The sequence below is a fragment of the Dermochelys coriacea genome, chromosome 9, assembly GCF_009764565.3.
Source record: "Dermochelys coriacea isolate rDerCor1 chromosome 9, rDerCor1.pri.v4, whole genome shotgun sequence".
Classification (NCBI taxonomy): domain Eukaryota; kingdom Metazoa; phylum Chordata; order Testudines; family Dermochelyidae; genus Dermochelys; species Dermochelys coriacea.
The window spans coordinates 79995931-80014667 of NC_050076.1; the positions used below are offsets into that span (position 1 = coordinate 79995931).

At 46.7% G+C, this 18737-nt stretch overlaps 1 long non-coding RNA gene across 1 annotated transcript; it reads left to right on the forward strand.

Annotated features, from left to right (window-relative positions):
- The first annotated feature begins 6240 nt into the window (after positions 1 to 6240).
- Positions 6241 to 18202, forward strand: LOC119861610. Its single transcript, XR_005294958.1, has 3 exons — positions 6241 to 6361; positions 13881 to 13948; positions 15467 to 18202. It is a non-coding gene; the product is annotated as an uncharacterized LOC119861610 (long non-coding RNA).
- The last annotated feature ends 535 nt before the right edge of the window (positions 18203 to 18737 follow it).

Sequence of the window (18737 nt, forward strand, 5' to 3'; positions counted from 1 at the left end):
GCCCATCTCCCAGAAGAGACTCCTTTGAGTTAATCACGGAGTCAGAGAGCACAGAAGGCCCTGCAAGTTGATTAACAGTTGGTTAACCAAAGTCAAGCAATTAACCAAAACTTTCTTCCTCCTCATGCGGGTTTGATCAATCTAATGCACTGTTATATAGGGACCAGCCACAGCAGAGCAAAGTTCCATCTGGCCAGGCATTCTGTTTCCCGGCCCAACCCAGACAGGCCTTCTAGTGAGCTAGACCATCCCCATCTAAAACCCACAGGATTTACCTAGGTTTGTAGTTCCATGGCAGGCAAAGAGGGAACAGTTTTCTTCTTGACTCCAGTGGGTGATATGCATATGACTTGAAGCCTGAAACTCCAAAGCATCTGTGTCTTTTATCTTTTAGCATGATCGCAAGTGAAATTCATTGTGGCGTCTTATCCTTTGGCTCTGACCTAGCTGTTTGTCACAATAATGTCCTGAAGCAGTGAGTTCCATAGGTAAATGAATACGCTGAGTCAAATACTATAGTGTTTCCTTTTACCCTCTTTAAAATTTGCTGCCTTTAACTTCAGTGATTCCTCCCCTGTTCTTCTTCTGCAAGGACAGGGGAGTAAAGGGGAATTTGCCTGTGTATGGACAGGAGGACCTGGCCAAGGGTTATATTTCTGAATGATGTTCCATTAATGACCAGGCCACTGCTGAGAGGTGGAAAGGAGGGACTAGCTCCATAGCTGGGACTCTCCTTCCAATGCTCCTCACCCACTCAGGAGGCCCCTCCAGGAGTGGTTGCCCAGCTGTAGTTTTGCCAGGGCAGGAACACTTGCCTGGCTGAACTTAGGTTACAGAGGCAACCAGAAGAGGATGTGGTACTTCTCCATTTTTCTGAGTGACTTATTGAACCAAACCATTGTGAGAGATTGCCTTGGAGCCAGCCCGCCCTAACTGAGGACTGGTAGAGACAGGAATTGGGATCACCGCCTGGCCTGATTTTCACACACTGTCTTGCCTGCTGTAGACTGAGCTTGCAGGACAATTAAGCCTCCATATTTTTTTCTGGCCCTTGTGATGCAGCTTCAGGATGTATGAAATTGCATCCCAGCATTGTGGTGGAAAAACATCAGGCCCGCCTCAGGCCACCATCAGGTTATGAATGTACTGGCAACTGGAACAGGAAGCACAGCCAGACAAGAGCATGACATTACACATAGACTGGCTGCCTCAGACAGTTTATCAGACACTAATCAAAAGGCCTTAACCAGAGAGAGGAGATCTGAGAAATTTTCCAAGGGAATTTCTCCCCCTCCTTCTCTTAGCTCCAAACTCATCCCAGTCACGAAGCTGCCAATCTATCTATTGCTTTGTGGTTTGTGGGGCTCTGCGAGGAGAACAAGGAAGTATCAGAGGCACCTCTGCTGTCGCTGGCTGATCCCAGACTTAATGCTTTGTTTTCACTGTGTGCTATAGAGGCTGTGCCCATGGGAAAGAGCCTGTCAAAGCTGTCAGCAAACATTTCCTTGCGTTTCCAGGCCCATGTCACCTCCATGCAATATGCAGATCGGGTGGAAATCACGCAGGCTCTTCTGTGGCAGACTTGACAGCAAAGCCATGTGGCCGCGGCAGTGCTGAAATCACCTGCATCTCGAAGGGAAGCTAGCTCCCTCCTCTCGGTCTCAGGAGCGGCTCATTTTGTGTTATACAAATGGGCCTGGATGCATTGGCCGGTGGGTTTGTTGTGAAGTTTACCAAGACCTGAGGAGGAACTAGACTTCTGAGGGAGGTGCCAGAAGGATGTTGATGGTTGGCTTAGACACAAGCTGCTCCATTCTTTAGGCTTGTTCCCACAACTCTGTCACCGTCTGCTCCTCTCTCCGTTTGTCTTCTCATATGCCCATCCCATGCCCTTCTCCATCCAAGGTGTTCTCCTGACCCGTCTCGATGGCTGTGCCTTACACTCGCCTTTTCTCAGGTTCATCACAGGCCTAGAGAGGTTAAAACGGCAGACCCTTGCCTATGCTAGAGCCAGCACCACTGCTAACACTCATAAAGCTTCACCCCAGTGGCAGCAGTGGGGAAAACTAAAACCCTAGTGTAGACAAGGCCTTTGTTCCCTTCACCCTTTCCTCATGTTATGGCCTCTTTCATGCCTTCTGCATGGAGCAGCCTCCCAGGTAACCTGTTACCTGCACCAAACTACCTTCCCCTGTTAGTGCTTGAAACTTCTCCATCCCCATGTGTCCCCTGCAGCATCCAGCCACAGAAACCATGAGTGTAATCCTGGCCACGCCAAAGTCAATAGCAAGCTTGGAGGTAGGGATTTTGTTCACGGCTTAGCATGATTTATCTCTCGCAAAGCCCCATAGCACATATACTCACTGTGCCGTATCAACAACAATTCCATCAGAGTCTGGGTGGGGGGATCCTCCTTCAGTCTGATTTTTAAAGGGAACTCTAGGGAGACCAATCAGTGCCAAATTACTCTAAGAAGTGGTATAACAGGAAGATAATGAGCCTGCTCAGCTAATACCAATCCCTGGGCAATTGCACAGGTGTTTTGAATCTGCCCTGAAATGTGAGCAGCCAACAAATATTTGCCTTGTGCGTTGTCTGTTGCTGAAGCAAATGTACTGAAAATATGTTCCAGGTGAGTGGGGACAGGCCGACAATAATGCCTGAGCAGGCACAAAGGAACAGGGGAAGTGGAGATGATGCCAGTTCATATTGTGCACAAGGCACCAGGGTGTATCAGAAAGAGAGGGACCAGAGCCAAAACTTTGGAGTCTGGTGCAAGCTTTTGTACCCCTCCAAAATGTTTGGGGTTGTTCATATCTGGGGGTTTTGGTTTGGTTGGCTATAAACATGAGGATGGTGGTGTGGCCAGCAAGGATGAGAACAGACATGGGACTTCAAGTCTGCCTCTGCCACTAACTCACTTGTGGTCCATAGGCAAGTCATTTTGCCTCTCTGTGCTTCTATTACCCCATCTTTAAGACAAAGAAAACACTAGCCCTAACTTCCCTGAGTGTTATGAGTCAAGTGATTGTTTGTTAATTGTAATTACTAATTGATAAATTAGCTATATAATGATACTTGCTAAGTATTTTATTATTCATAATTAAGGGGTAGGGGCAACAATGCAATTTTGGATCTGGATCGAAGGTCATTTTAAAAAAGAAAAATCCCTAATTTGGGGCTCTTTGGAGCCAAGATTATGGTTTGGAGACATCACTAATCAGAGCTAGTATTTCTGGGTATCGGTATAAACTGATCAGTTGCTACTGACAGAGAAAAAATGATGTTAAATGATGACTTACAAAATAGCCAGTGAAAAGCACACAGAGTGAAGGCTCAGTTCCTGTCTGGCCCTCTAACCTCTGCTGCAGGGATCTGTGCTGGCAACAGAACACGATCCATCCCAATTGCTGACCGGAACAGGCCTTCCGTTCCTGGGACGACACTTAGCTGCAGTGCAGGGAGCAACTTTTTCAGTTATACCAAGGAAAAGCATTTTATTTAGACAGCCAGAACTCTCTATAGACAAGTGTCCCTGCACAGCGAGGAAGCAGGCAGGTTCTGTGGGAAGGGGCGAGCGGCAGGTGGAAGACACAGGATGCAGGAGCCCAGGACATTTCTGACGTTTTATCTGAAAGCAAGAAAAAGCATAAGAAATGGATACACCTCGTAAACGACGGCCAATAAAAGTGAGAGTCCCCCCTAAAAAATGATTCTCTGCTGCTCTGAGACTGGCAGAGCTTGTCACATTATTCTCAGTAAACAATTTCTCCATTGGTTTTAGCCCTTTTTCCATTCACAAATGGTGAAGATTTCTGCTCTACTCATTTGTCATTGTCCCAGCCTATGAGCTGCTTGCAAGCACTGAGATTTCAGTACCTGGAATTACACATTTGAGCTATGCTGGTGGGACTTTTTAAGTCACATGAAACACATCTGTCCTGACAGGATGAACGTCACCCTGTGAAGTGGCTGTATGGTGAGAATGCTCATGAGGGTGCATTCAAAGTTCACCTTCCATGAAGATGTTCAAGTGTTCATTGAAAGGGTTTCTCACCATGTCATCTCTCAGCTCAGCCAGCTGGCAGCAACTCCCAATGGAGCCTATCTCAGTATAGCTCCTACCAGCTTGGCCAGAGATAAGTGACTCACCAAGGGCAAGTCATGCCTGACTAACCTATTGCCTTCTATGATGAGATAATTGGCTCTGTGGATGAAGGGAAAGCAATGGACATGTTATTCCTTGACTTTAGCAAAGCTTTTGATATGGTCTCCCACAGTATTCTTGCCAGCAAGTTAAAGAAGTATGGGCTGGATGAATGGACTATAAGGTAGATAGAAAGCTGGCTAGATCATCTGGCTTAATAGGTAGTGATCAATGGCTCCATGTCTAGCTAGCAGCCGGTATCAAGCGGAGTGCCTCAAGGGTCGGTCCTGGGGCCAGTTTTGTTCAATATTTTCATTAATGATCTGGAAGATGGTGTGGATTGCACCCTCAGCAAGTTTGCAGATGACACTAAATTGGGAGGAAAGGTAGATACGCTGGAGGGATGGGATAGGATACAGAAGGACCTAGACAAATTAGAGGATTGGGCCAAAAAAGAAATCTGATGAGGTTCGACAAGTGCAGAGTCCTGCACTTAGGAAGGAAGAATCCCATGCACTGCTACAGACTAAGGACTGAGTGGCTAGGCAGCAGTTCTGCAGAAAAGGACCTAGGGGCAGTGATGAGCTGCCAAAATTTTAAAAACCTGTTCCCTCCTCACCCCACGAGAGGGTCGTGGCCCATCCCTGCCTCCCGGGGACCCCTGCCTCATCCACCCCCCTCTCCTGTTCCCTGACTGCCCCAGAACTGGGCAGGAGGGTCTCATGAGCCACTGTAGTGGGTGCCCACCCCACCCCTACGAGCCAGAGGCACCTGCCAGGGGGCGAGGTGGGGAATCCCGGCGGTGCTTACCTGGGGCAGCTCCCAGGAAGCCTCCGGCAGGTTCCTCTGGCTCCTAGGGCGGGGGAGCATAACTAGGGGGAGAGCAGGGGGAACGGCTGCTCCCCGCACTGATCACATCAAAAATGGCTCCTTATGCAGCTCCCTGCCTGGCTCCACGCCCACTCCCGCCCCAACTTACCTCTGTCCTGCCTCCGCCTCCTCCCCTGAACGCGCCGCCCCGCTCTGCTTCTCCGCCCCCTCCCCCGGCTTCCCGCGGATCAGCTGTTCGGCGGGAAACCGGGGAGGGCTGAGAAGCAGGCGGCGGCTTCACACTCAGGCCGAGGGTGGCGGAGCTGGGGCGGGGAGCGGTTCCCCTGCGTGCCCCCCCCCCGGGTTACCTGCTGCGGCGCGGGCGGCCCTCCTCACGCCCCCCCTCCCCAGCTCACCTCCACCTCCCTGGGCCTGAGCGGGAAGCCGCCGCCTGCTTCTCAGCCCGCTCCAGCTTCCCGCGCGAACAGCTGATTCACTTAAGATACCTCCGGGGGAGGGGGCGGAGAAGCAGAGCGGGGCGGCGCGTTCAGGGGAGGAGGCGGAGGCGGCGCAGAGGTGAGGTGAGCTGGGGCCGGGCGTGGAGTGGGGGCGGGCGGGGAGCTGCCGGTGGGTGCTCTGCTCTGCTCTGTCCCTCGCAGGACAACCGGGTCTAAAAGGGCTTCTAAATTTAACAGCGAACTTCTAAATTTCTAGCGAACCAGTGTGAACCAGCTCCAGCTCACCACTGCCTAGGGGGTATGGTGGACGAGAAGCTGGATACGAGTCAACAGTGTGCCCTTGTTGCCAAGACGGCCAATGGCATTTTGGGCTGTATAAGTAGGGGCATTGCCAGCAGATCGAGGGACGTGATCGTTCCCCTTTATTCGGAATTGGTGAGGCCTCATCTGGAGTACTGTGTCCAGTTTTGGGCCCCACCCTACAAGAAGGATGTGGAAAAATTGGAAAGAGTCCAGCGGAGGGCAACAAAAATGGTTAAGGGGCTGGAGCACGTGATTTATGAGGAGAGGCTGAGAGAACTGGGATTGTTTAGTCTACAGAAGAGAAGAATGAAGGGGGGATTTGCTGGCTGCTTTCAACTACCTGAAAGGGGGTTCCAAAGAGGATGGATCTAGACTGTTCTCAGTGGTAGCAGATGACAGAACAAGGAGTAATGGTCTCAAGTTACACTGGGGAAGTGTAGTGGGGTGGTCACCCGCTCCAGCCCTTAAGGGGTTAAAACAGCCCTGGGGAGCCAAAAGGCTAGGCTGATTGGGGAAGCAGCCACAGCTGGGGCCATGCCCCAGTCAGGCCACAGCTGGCTCTAAAAGAGGGCTGAAGGCCAGAGACTGGAGGAGTCTCACTCTAATGCACTGGAGCGGGAAGGGATAGCTGTCTGAGAGCGAGGTACCTTAAGTGGAGCAGTGAGTAGGGGGTTGGACTAGATAACCTCCTGAGCTCTCTTCCAACCTTTTTCTTCTATGATTCTATGGCTCCTACCAGCTCGGGCGGGTGGGGGGTGACTACCAGAGGAAACTGACTCAGTGCAGTTCCCGCTAGCCAAGGGAAGAGAGCCTGGGCCCCTTTTTAAACCAGCTCAGAACAGCCACTGCTGCTTGAGCCTGCAATTTTAGACATCACTTGGAACAGATCAATTCACTCTCTGCTAGGAAAATCCCCTTTCCAATCCCTGATTTTGCCCAGAGAGCATTGTGCAGAGCTCATGAGATTCTGTTAAAGTCTTTTCCGATGATTTACTATAATCCCTACCCTAAGACAGGAGCTATAGGCAATGGGAGATGGCTGAGAGGACTCTCACTTAACCAAGGAATTTTCCTTCACTAATAGCTGTTCAAAGGAACAAGAGCTTTTCTCACATTGCCGCAGGTTGCTGTGAAAGCAGCCGTGGCTGGAAGAGCCAGGAGACATACAAAATGAGCCACCAAGTGCTGAACATCCAGGAGGTCACTGTGAATAAGATGGCAAAGAGAAGGGAGGGAAGGCTGAAGAAATAGAAGGCAATGCTTCATTCCAGTGTCCACTTCCACCTAGAGGGGAGAGGTGGGGAGAAACAAGCATTTATAGATGTAGATATAGATTAAATACACACGACAAGCATTGGCAGTCACCTGGCTAGGATAGAATCAACACTGCTTTATTTTGCAATGCATTATCCCTACATACTGTGTCCCCAATGCAACAGAGAGAAAATATAAAATGAGAGTGAAGGGGAAGAGGAACAGGCAAGAGAGAGGAATGGATGGAAATTCCCTGGACCTCCAGTCACAGCTGGTCAGAAAGAAACAAGAAACCTATTCCAGATGTCTAGATCAGGCAGGGAAGCGTCTTGCAATGTGGGAATGGGCATAGAAAAAAACAAGAGAGGAGATGCACAGAAGGGCAGAGACAAAGCTTGTACCAGACAAGTGGTGCAGGGGAGAAGGGAAGAGAGAGAAGGCTTTTGAGGTGGGCCAGAATCCTTGAAGGGTTTTAAAGATAGAGGACAATTTTGACCCTGTCATGAATGGGGAAGTGGAGTTGTTTGAGGATGGGGTGATCTGACTGTACTGTTCTGTGTGTATGAAAAGGTGGTGAGGATTAAATCACCTGGGTTATCAGCAGAGAAGCTGCTGGAATTAGGTATGGATCCTTAGACCCCATGGGGCAGTATTACACAAGTAGGGGCACTATGGAGGGAGTACACCTTCCTCTGATGGATCCAGCTTGCCACTGCTACAGAGAAAAGACCAGACTCACAGTAGACAGCGCATTAGTCTCTTGTTGTCTGGCAGTTCTTATGTTCTTATGACAGTGCCCATAACCTTTATGAGGTAAGGTGATGGTATTCATGTTCAAATAATGGATTCCACTTACCAGGGGCTTAAGCAAAATGGGATGCAATAAAAATCAATCACATGCAATAGCAGAGTAGCATCTGTCACTGCAGCTGATGTGCCTCTCAGAAATGGGCACAGCCATTGGTTACGTACTTACATAACTGTTCATAAATCAACCTTGGGGCAGCTTTACCTCCTCTGTGCATGCTAGGAAGCCGTTACAGGATAAGGAGGACTTTGTCTTCCTGCATCAGCAGGGCAATGGACTAAATGACTTACTAGAAACACGAACATGAAAGTTGGAGAAAACTATTAGCTCAACTAATCCTTCTGCAAAATTGCTGTCTACAGAGCACTCTCCATTGCTCGCTCTGCTCTAGTGCAAAATGACTCACCACTTTCCTGAGGAAACTGTTCCATAGTCTAATTGAGGGCACAGTCAAGAAATTCCCCCTAATCTTCAGCCTATATTTTTGTTTGCTCAGTAGCTCTCTTACTCCCAGTTATTCTCCCTCGATCATGGATCATAGGCGGGCACTGTCGTGGCTAGAACAGGAGACTGCTGCATTCTATTCCCAGTCCTTGCTGAATGGATGACTTGCTGAGTGACATTTGCAAAGTGAATCACTTAACCTTTACGCATCTGTAAAATGGGCAAGACATTACTTACCTACCTACCTACTGCACAGGGTCAGGATTCAGCTTTGTGAATTAGTGTTTATGTCACTGTAGGAATCTTTGAGCAAAAAGCGCTCTGGAATGCAAAATAGGGGTCTACTCTGGACAAACCCTCTCCCTCAATAGGTCTTGTCTATTTTTAGTTTTATGACAGGTTTCAGAGTAGCAGCCGTGTTAGTCTGTATTAGCAAAAAGAAAAGGAGTACTTGTGGCACCTTAGAGACTAACAAATTTATTTGAGCATAAGCTTTCGTGAGCTACAGCTCACTTCATCGGATGCATTCTTTAGTTTTATGGTTCTCTTCCCCTAGCAGGCCTCCTGCATTGTACAAATTCATCTTCAGTCTAGTGATCTCTGCTTAGGTGGGCACTGTCTTCAAATCCCAGGAGACCAGGGCTGCCCAGAGTGGCAGAAGGGATTAACCCATTCTAGGGAATCTGTGACCAGGAATGCACCAGAAACAGAGAAATTTCAAGACAATTGCCACCCAGAGCTCAGCAATGGGAGTACCAGGTCCCAATGAGAGATCTCCCCAAGACCAAGGAAGAGGGATTTTCAGCATCAGAGGGGCCGGGCAGCAGAGCTGGAGGGGACCAGTCTCTGGAATTCATACTCTGGTCCACCTGCAATGCTACAGCACTTATTTGAGGGTTAGTTCATCCAGTCAAGCCACTGAACTGGCTGATTACTCTTCAGTGCTTGGTTACCTTCAGGAAGCAAGTTTCTTTAGATCCTCAGAACTGGACATTTGAATCCCTAAATGATATTCGAATGGAATCTGTTCCAAACTTAGTCGCCAGGAGAAAACCAGCGTTAGTATTTAACAAGCTGCATCTTTTAAGCAGCTATTTAAAGATAATATAGTGTGAGGAGAAAATAAATTCTTAATTACAGCAAGGCTTGGCATTTATCCTAAAACCCAATGCAAGAAAGTCATATTTATCATGCTTTTGGATGCTTTAAGGTGTGTCATGTCATGCAACTTCAGCATGATTGCTAGAAGGCAAAGGCTACTGTAGCCCAAATGCTCTCACTTGGCTTATTCTGCATTGTGACCCTAAGAACCTCTCAGTGTAAACTGGCAAAGGGTTCACTGTTCTGTACCAGTAACTCCTGACAAACTCATTACACCCAACACACTGCTTTCATGGTATTTATCCAAAGAGGGTCAGGTGAGGCATCTAACAAAAGCTTATGTCTCATTGATCATAATCATTGTGAGATGTACATATGGATGGTATTTAAGAGTTGTGTGTATATATACTGGAAAATATGTTTTAAAGTCTGAATCAAAGCAGTATTGATAACCAGGTTTTGACCAGACAGAGGATGTATAGTCCCTTTGGTTCATGTGTAAAATAAGCATTGTAAGCCAACACAATGGAAGCCAGTTTGTATACAGTGTCAAGATGATGCTGTGAAGGCAACCTGGAGCCAGCACACCATGGCATACACCAAAGGGGTCATCCAAACTCTTGGGACAAAACAAGAACTTTGGGGAATATATGGAGAAGGCTCCCCTTCATCTTCCCTGAGGAAGCAAAAAGGACAGCACATTTTGCATTCATGAAAGGGGCCTCTGAGCCATGTTGGTTGGAGATGTTGGGAGATTGCTTTAGGTGAGAGAAACTACTTTTAACAGGTTAAATCCCTTGTCTAAATTCAGCTTAGACTCTAGGAATCATGTTATACTTTTTTTGTTTTATATGTAACCTTTTCTGTTTCCATCATTATCCTTATTCACTATCTCTGAAATCTTAGCCTTTGATGATAAACTTATTGTTTTCACTATAAATATATCTCAGTGCTGCTATAGTGTTACTATGTGACACTGGATCTGATCTTCACTTGAACTAAACAAGCTGATGTGTGCACTGTTCCTTTGGGGACAACTTTGGTAATTTCTGTGAGTGTCTAGTGATTAAGGGCTAGACACTGCAGGGGAACCCTTCTGGGGCTCAGCGATCGGGGTGCACCTATTGTTATCCTTCAAGGACTGGCAGAGCCATGGGGATATTGTTTGGGTGGCTAACAGGCTGGTGGCATCAGGGAACTGATAGTCAGTTACGCACTGGCTTGTCTTCCTCTCACTGGGGGGAGGGGACAGGTCCTGGGCACCCCAAGAAAGCATCACCTCATGCATGATCTTCAGAAATAAGAAGCATCTACATTTGCAGAATGTGACATAAACTGCAGTGTGTGTCTCATCTGGTTTCAATGGCATCAGCAATTGGTTCTGCTTTTAAGGTTGTTGCACAGCTTGGATCATTCAAAGGCTGCTGCATTTCTGTCTAGTCAGTTCACAGCGTAGCACTTTCTGTTTCTGGCAGAGCCTAAAAATTTAAATAATGGGCTAGTTCTTTTCTCTTCAAATTGTGTAACTTTTCTGCCTGCTGCCGTAGCACCTCGGGCTGTTTTTTCAAGGCATGAAAGGCTGGCTAGGCCAGTCTGTCCCTCTACGTATCTATCCACTCTATCTCGTTCGTTCCTCCCTCCCCTTATCTGAGCACTTCCTCGGTGTTAATACAGAAGTGAAAATCAACCTCTTCTTTCTTTCTTCACCCGTGGCAGTAAAAAATTGAATAGTTAGTAGAATTCTCTCTGGGGAGAAAGGGTGCTGTGTTCCTGTTCTGCAAAAAGAACATATTGAAAGAAAGCTGATTTGGAAAGAGATGGGCTTCACATTCAGTTCCAAAGGTGATGGGGCCCCTGGTCATTCTTATCTCTTTCAGGAATCCACCTTCTACAACCTTTCTGTCTCCCACACTTGACAGCCTTATCCTGTGGGTTGATCATTTGCTTGTTCAGGTGCAACATACTGTCATGGGAGTTTTCATAGTGGCTTTCATGGGAGTTCATACATATTTGAAGAGGGTGAGGCAGTCTCTAGGGTTGCTAGGGCCAATCCCATGGAGGACTTTACATTTCAGGACAAAGACCTTAACTGGGCTCTGCATTCATTGGGTGGGGGAGGGGCGCCTATTCAGAGTGATCTGGTGATTTATGTGTTTAGCAGGTGAGCTGCTAGGACCTACATATGTTGGGGAGGGGTTTTCTTTACTGTGTGTGGCTTCATTCTTCAACAGAATTTGCAATAATCAAGCCTGGAGGTAATGAATGTGTGGATCATTGTGGCCAGGTCTGAGTCTAATAGGAGGAGCACAATCTTTTGGTCAATAAAAGATGGCATGTGGGTGACTTTTTTTTACACTTACTGAGGAATCCAAAAGGATAAGGCAGGTGGCTTTACCAGTAGAAGTTGATCTAGAGAGGGCCAGGCCTGGGGAGCACTTCCTGCTTCTTTTCAACATCTCCTCAGTTTTGCCTACCTTTATCTGTTAGTTCTGCTGAATCTTAGTATATTTACCCAATGATTGAGGACATGACTATTTGTTCTTTTTAAATAAGGCTTGTCCCACATAATCTGACATATACAGATCCATCCCCAGTGGTTAATACAGTCATGACAGAAACATGCCGTTTAGCCATTACAGTGGATGGTGGGAATGCAAAGGAGTGATGCAAAGTGTGCAGGTGACCAGTCATGGGGACGATCCTGAGACCTGGGTGCAGAATTCAGCTGAATGGTTAAAATGGGATGAATTGTGCATCAATTTTAATGCCAGAAAGGACTATTGTCATCATCTAGTCTGACCTCTTGTATAAGACACAGGGCCTAGAATTTCACCCAGTAATTCCTGCCTCAAACCCAACTTTCTGGTGGGCAATAATAGCATGTATGTTTTAGACAGACATCCAATTCAAGTGATGGAGACTACCCCACACTGCTTGGTAAGCTTTTCCAGCAATTAATTATCCTCACTGTTACACACTTGCACCTTATTTCCAGAATTTTTCTAGCTACAACTCTCAGCCACGGGATTTGATGCCTATCTCTGCTAGATTAAAGAGCCGTGCAGCCTTCAAATTCTTCTCCCCAGGAATAAACAGACTTGTACATGAGCAGCGTTGGCAGTTTCTCTGTCCTGAGTAGACTTTGAAATTCCCAGAAGAGGTGTGAATGGGCCTGGAGCAAATTCATTAAATAATCTGAATACATAAATGAAGAAAATGTTCTACATGTTTTTGCCCAGCTCTAGTCTAATGAAACAAACCCTGACATGGCTCAGTGCCCCAGTTTGGCTTTTGAGGCCAAGCTGGAGGAACCATATCACACAAACCCCTTCTCGTTCTTTGGGCAAACAGTGAAACTCTGTTTCTAAAGGTAGTTATGGGTGGAATATTTCAACTCCCTGCTGTGTGGCCCTATCAGGGTTTTGCCCTCACTAATCCTAGGCTATTTTTCTCTCTGTTTTCATATGTTAAACTATTCCATGCCTTCATGTGCATCCATCCTCCCACTTCCCCAGCAGACTTCATGAGTGTATAATGAGATGCTGCTACAACTCACAAATGAATCCCAGTGAAGTTTGGCTTGCTCCTAATTAGTGCCAGTGCATCTGCTGGGAATGAGGCTTGCAAATTCTCTATAGAGGTTTTGCTTTCCCAGGCTTGAATGACACACACAGCAGATCCTGCCGTGCGGAAGTAGGGTGTCCGCTCTGATTAAAATGAGAAAAACATGGAAGAAGCATATTGGTTTTGAACATAGGGCTGCAATCTCTTAGCATTTGCCCTATTTAACAGAACATAAACAGACAACAGGGCTTACAGCCCTACTGGAGTTTGTTAATGATCACAGCTGAGCAGGCCATTGGGTCTACATCTCATTCGAAAGATGGCACCTCCATCAGTGCAGTGCCACAGCACCATAGCTCAGCGCTCACCCAGAGAGAAGAAACCCCTCCCCTTTGAATCACTGGCACTTCTTCCAGTTCCTGATGCCCCCTGGATTTTCCATTCAGATTGGGCCCCGCTTGACTCTACTTGGCTCTCGGGTCTGGAAGAGCTCCCCACCCGAGGTGATATGGTTAGTTTCCCCAAGCCTCCTCTCCAGGATGGTAGAGAGTCACAACCCATAAATAGTACAGCTCAGAAATTCACGCATAGAGTGCAACTGCTTCTAGTTGTTCCTGCTGCATTCCCAGCCCTGCTAGAGAGATAGGATCAACTGCAGCACAAGGAGAAGGTCAGCAGAAAACAACTAGCAAAACAGTGGGGTTTGCCTGCTGATGTGGCTCAGGGCAGATCGATTTTCACTAAAACATTGCTTCTTTACTGGTGGCAAGAATCTCTTTGCACAGCATTTTCTAGTGATGCATTTCCCTCCATTCCTGTCCCCGGAAACAGTTTGGGGCCACGCCAAGGTATTAAAGGGGTACTGCTAAGGAGGCAGATCCCTTCCCCATGCCAAACGCCCACCCTGCGGTCACTGAGAAACTAACATGCACAAAAGGAAAATGTGAGCAGCGCCTGGGCAGAGTTTAATTCTGTGCTATGTTCATCCCAGCAGGGAGAGCCTGGCCGATCCTGTGGGCTGAGCACTGCAGATACTGGTGCATAAAGAAGCAGGAACAGGTAAGCAGAGCCCTGGTGCTGGAGAAAACACAGACATGGAAAAAACACTGCATGAGCAGGAGAAGGAAGAAGGCCTCATTGGCATGAGAAGGCAGAGTCATAGTTTTTGGCAGCAACCTCTCTTGAAATCACACTGCATTCCACTGATTCCTTTAGGCCAACTAAATAATTTATTGGCCTGTCCTTACGTTTAATAATGTTCTCCTCTGTCTTGCCCCTGGCTTCTTTGAACTCCTAGTCTTCCCAGCTGCACGCAGCAGGTTTTGGGATCTCAGCACCCTTTAGATTTACGATAGTCACAATCCTTTCCTGGATTCCAGTTGTGGTTGTTGCAAGGGTTGAATCTGGGAACGCTTAGATGAGAGCTGGAGGACCACATCCTATTGCATATCCAGAATTGTCATCTGCATTGTGTAAACACTTTTTAAAAAGAGTATAAATCAGGGGAGGCAGAGTTTGAATGCTCATTGTGAAATCTCCTTTCCCAGGATGAGCAGTTGCTTACCATTCTAGTCATGGGAGGTGGGAGAAGAGAGGTGGTTTGCTAGCCTGGGTGGGCTACATTAGCTGGAAGAGGGTTGAGAATTTCCTGAAGGTAGACATGTTCCATCTTCAGCTGGACACAGTGCTGCTGCAAGTGTGATATAAGTAGTGTGATGCTTAGAACTGCGAGTCAAGAATCTTGGGGTCTGTTCTTGGTTCTGCCACCAATTCAGTGTCTGTCCTTGGACAAGTCACTTCACCTCTTTGTGCCTTAGTTTCCCCATCTATAAAATGGGGATTATAATACTTCTGGTCTGAGCAGCGAGCTTTAATTATTAATATTTGTAAATGCTTTGAGATCCTCAAGCAGATGATGCTAGAGATGGGTGGGGGTAGGGTCTTGCTGCTAGAGGTTGTCCTGAAGGAAAACCCCAGATGTGAATCCTTGGTCCTTGGGGCTTTGCAGGTGGTTGGATCCCAGACAGTTTTTCAGCTTGAGTCCCCCTTCAGTTCCTCATGTGAGGGTCTGCAGGATAGAGGAAGCCATTGGAGCCTGAGGGACTTTGCCAAAGCAGGGAACAGGTGAGGGCTGCAGTGAGCTTTCCGTTGCCTGATGAAACAATATTGAATGTAAATAGTTGCTGCTCCAGCTGAAGAGGTCTCTGCAGAGGCAGGACTGGGCTGACTATAAGACACTTCTCTGACTAGCTGACCGAGTGCCCTGTTTGCTCAGGACAGCACTGGCAATGAAGAGAATGGTAGAAACAAATCCTTTGTTTCTTTTTTCTCCCTTCTTATCTACTTGATAAGAATAAAAAATCCTGTTTAGCACCACAATATTCTCCCTGCTCCTCTAGATTTTATTTCATTTTTTTGAATGAGGAGCAGAGCTTAGGGAACGAAGATACCAACAGCATTTTAATATTGTGGTAAGGAATGTACTGCAGGTGGCCAAGAGAGATAGGTAAATCCAAGCTCCTTTGCTGAAAGGGAAGGGACAGAGGAAGGTTCAGTTGTTACTTTCTTTAATTACAGGTGAAACAGACGACCTCCAGATTGCAATGTTTATGCATAACTATCTCAGAATGAAGCAACAGAGCCCAACTGGAATGAGATTGGGGTTATCAATTCTCACATGGAGTGGTCTTCCCACTGAGGTAGTAATGAATCAACATCCCGCCACAGTGTCCTGGGGATGAGATGTAAAACTCCACTACAACACGGTGTTCATTAAATATCCCCTGGCGCTTTCCCAAGAGAACGGGGGCGTTCACCCTGGCGTTCTGGACATATTCCATTTTGGTATTCACATTCTGTCTCACTTCCCCCTGCAGTTCCAGCTGAATTTGTTACTTGTCACTTATGTACCTTGTGTGGCTAGGAATTGTTAATCCGTTCCCACCTTCAGCTCCAGAGGGGACAGCGTTAGCGTGGCACATTAAAATAATGTGTGTTTAGGGGATTCTCCGGCTTGAATGAGAGTTGTATTAATTGTTACTGTTCTTTCATTACAGAGTTCAGCAGAGAGCAGGCACTCTCGCCCACTCACTCGCTGCACAGTAGGTTGATTTTGCTGTGATATCCTTCTCCCCTTCCTCTCATTCCTGTCAATGAATTCTCCTCAAGGAAGGTGCTCCCAAAGCTCATTAGTTCAGCCTCTTCTTCATCAGTAACAGAGCTGATAGCTGGACTGAACTTGCCTATGACCTCAGGCCTTTTGTTCATCTTTACCTCATATGTCCGAAGTAGGGGTGCCTCCCCTGGAGCCTTGTCCTCTGCTTTATTCTTTCCAAGTGCTCAGGGCTAGGAATAGAGGACTCTACCTTACCTATGCTGGCAGCATAATCAAATGAACTCTAGGGTTTTGCTGGGCCCAGGGTGGACACTGCGAGAGTCGAACACATTAGCACAGTGAAATCAGTAGCCTGAGCAAATGTATCTTGCAGGCTGGCTGGGGAGTGGTATTGGTAGGCAAAACTGGGCCAAGGACAGCTGGGGCCTTCCTGTGAACACCAAAACAGGGGTCCCCTCCCATTCTCCCCAAGATTCTGAAAATGACCTCCACTGATACTAGAGAAGGGCATCAGTGGAAACAGAGGTTTACAGGTACCAGGGGCTGTTCCTGGCACAAAATTACTTGTGCATATATAATCTTGAGTTCTGCATTTGGCAAACCCAAGCAGAGCTCTCCCAGGATGAGCTGCATGAGAAAATCTAGTGATATAAATGCTCTGTCATCCCCACAACTTCCTCTACACCAGACGTCAGCAGACAAGAACACAGTTACTGGGCTGATCACAGGATTGGGGGACAGGAACCCCTGACTTCTAGTCCTGGTTCTGCCACAGATTCACACTGATAGCTTGGCAAAATCCCTCTTCCTCTGCTCTGTAACATGGATACAATAATGCTGACCTGGGAGGGACACCACGATGATGAATAGGTTAATATCATAGTGTTCTCTGAAAACCTAAAATGCTACATATGTTCTGAAACATTTAGCTACCATTTTATAGCTACCACAAGTGAATATGCTCTCCCATGTGGGCAAATAAACATTACAGCCCATCCCATTTCACACTTCCTGGCCCCTTCAGTATTCAGCAGTATCTGCTGATGGAGAAGCAGTATCTGCCTTCCATTTCTATTCAAACCACCAGAGTTCATTTCTCCTGGCATGTCACACTTGATATGCATCCACCCTAAGTGTTTACAGTGTCATGCAACATCCCCATATAGGCCCCAGAGTTATCTAGCATCCCTTCTCCCATGTCTTGAGGCCCGAATAGCCTTGCAACATAGGCTTGGATGCTGGGTATTTTCTCACATTGGCCTCATTGGCAAGAGGACAGTTCCTTCCCTTTGGGCCTCTCAGGATAATTTAGCAGGCTTATAAATATTGCAGCACTTGTTCTAACCCAGGGTCAAGCAAATGTGCTTTGAATCCATGTAACAAGCTGCCAGGCTGAAATCAGAACAGGTTAACCTGCCACGGTCAGGCATTCTTCTTGATCAGTCCTATAAACTGCTTCTTAGTGCCTCACTTGGAACAGGAGGGTGATGCTTGGGGAACAGCTCAGACACTGAGATGAAGGGCTGTCAAGTAAAGCTAAGGGAGTTTGTATAACTGACAAAGCAGCACCCCGGGGCCTAATGGATATAGGGGAACCCAGAATAGATTATAAATCAAGATTAACACATAGCAAGGTGCATGGTTATATCGGATTCTTGCATAATTTATGTCTGGGTTCATGGATGGACCAGATATACTCCTACCTGGGGGCAATAATCAGGTATAAACCAGGTATAAACTTATGCCAGCTAGATACCTCACCCTTGAGGATAACACTGCTAGCTTGTTTTATTCCTTTAATTAAAATTGGGTGTTTTACGCTCGCATATAAATTGTCTAATGAATCCTGGCTGAATTCTTCTGGTCAGAACCTTTGTAAGCTAAACAGAATCCTTCTTGCACAAGCTCCTCTTAATACAATGATGAATCAGTCCAAGAGGGATTTCTTTAGCGAATAAATGTTGTTATAGAATACATGCACACATCATTGGACAATATGTGTCTGTGTGCTGAAGCTGTATAGGTTTTGTAAAGTTAAGCACATGGTGTAAGTGTTTGCAGAACCAGTGCCTTATGTATTAATTCTAAGTGCCCATCTTTCTTTGCATCATTTGGAATACTAAGCAATCTTGCATAAAATTAAACAAAAGCTGAACATAATGATCAGGAAAACCCCATCCACTTCATAAAAACTGTTTGGGGGGGGACGGGGGGGAGTGTTGTTGCACCATTTCACTGCCGGTCAATTACAGTGTAGTTCATCTTCTGTGGAACAAGTTTGCTGCTGAGATACAAAACAGTATTAATTGCCATCTTCAAGATATATGCATGCACACAGGGTAAGCTGTTCTGGGCAGAGACCATTTTTTTCATTCTGTATTTGTACTGCACCTAGCACAACAGGCCCTGGTCCATGACTAAAGCTCCTAGGTATGACCACAATACAAATAATGCCACCTATTTATGCATACACAAATATTATATATCTATGCTAGGTATGTGGAGGTGATATCAAAGTCATAAATTGGAGATAAAAATGATAAATTGCACTGGCATGAGATCAATGCCTCACCTTTGATCACATCACCTACCCTCTGCCCAGCATTCCATCTCCCTGGAAGTTATTCTGACCTTCCAAACACCTGTGTCACTTCAAACAGCTGCCTTTTAAAAAAAATAAACCTACTACTAGTTTAAAGATTCTTTTCCCCACCAAAAAAGTGCAGGCTCTCA